Raw genomic sequence first — 1,611 nt, 5'->3', positions numbered from 1 at the left:
AACGTCTTTCGAGGATACGGGCGGGTTCAGGTTGGGGTCCGATTGTAGGAGGAGCCGGAACGGTCGAACGCGATGTCTTCGGAGGCCGGCCACGACGAGGAGGTTCTGCAACCTGTACTGGTCGGTCGATATCGAGATGAGCTGGTTTAAGCCGGTCTATTGAAATGGTCTCTTTTCTACCGCCCACTTCGACTTTGAAAGCTTTGTCTCCCGGTTCAAGGACTTTAAATGGTCCGTCGTATGGTTGTTGAAGGGATGGACGGTGGCCTTCACGGCGGACGAAGACAAAAGGGGAAGTTGCAAGTTTGCGTGGAATAGCGGAACGTGGTATGCCATGACGAGATGTTGGGACCGGCCTGAATCGCTGCACCGTGTCCCGTAGTTGAGGCAGGAATGCTTGAGTGTGTTGGGAGGAGGCGGGCTTCGCGACGAATTCTCCCGGAACACTGAGAGGCGTACCGTAAACCAGCTCGGCTGACGAAGCTTGAAGGTCGTCTTTAGGAGCCGTTCGGATCCCCAGAAGAGCCCACGGAAGATCGTCGATCCACCCCTGGCCCTTGCCGCCCAACCTTGCCATCAGTGAGGATTTGAGATGTCTATGGAACCTTTCCACGAGGCCGTTGGCCTGCGGGTGGTAGGCTGTTGTTGGGTGGAGTTTGATACCGAGGACGTCAGATATCTCTCGCCACAATGATGAGATGAACTGGGGGCCCCTATCTGAAGTGATATTGGAGGGTACACCGAAACGGGCGATCCAGTTGAAAATGAAGGCGCGCGCACAGGAGGCAGTATCTGTCTGTGCGAGAGGTATTGCTTCTGGCCATCTCGTGAAGCGGTCGACCATGGTGAGAAGGTAAGTAAATCCTTTGGATTGTGGTAATGGTCCAACCAGGTCGATATGGACGTGATCAAAGCGGCGCTGTGGCACTTGAAACTGTTGGAGGGGTGCTTTAGTGTGACATTGAACTTTTGAGCGCTGACAAGACACACATGATCGAGCCCAATTTCGAATCTCCTTGGCCATCCCATGCCACACTAACTTGGAAGAGATCAACCTCTGCGTTGTTCTGATGGCTGGATGTGAAAGACCATGGACGATCTCGAACACGTCGCGCCTCATGGAAACGGGAACGACAGGGCGTGGTTGGCCTGTAGAGACGTCGCATAGCAGAGTTTCATTGTGTGGGCCGAACGAGATGTCCTGGAGCTTGAGATTTGTGACGGAGGTGCGCCAAAGATTTGTTTCCTCGTCCTCTGCCTGCAGTTGGGCCATCTTGGAGAAGTCGACGCCTGAGGCTAGGTCATTGATTGCGCTGACCTGGCAGCAAGACAACGCATCGGCCACGACGTTATTTTTGCCGGAAATGTGTTGGATGTCAGTGGTGAACTCGGAAATGGCTGTTAGATGGCGTTGTTGGCGAGCAGACCACGGGTCCGTGATTTTGGAGAACGCAAAAGTAAGTGGTTTGTGGTCGGTAAAAATTGTGAAGTCGCGCCCCTCAAGGAAATAGCGGAAGTGGCGCACGGCGAGATATACGCCCAGCAGTTCGCGGTCAAACGCACTATACTTGCATTCTGGAGGACGAAGAGGTCGGCTGAAGAAAGCAAGTT

The sequence above is a fragment of the Tigriopus californicus genome, chromosome 1 (assembly GCF_007210705.1).
Source record: "Tigriopus californicus strain San Diego chromosome 1, Tcal_SD_v2.1, whole genome shotgun sequence".
NCBI lineage: Eukaryota > Metazoa > Arthropoda > Copepoda > Harpacticoida > Harpacticidae > Tigriopus > Tigriopus californicus.
Note: the sequence above shows the minus strand (reverse complement) of the source record.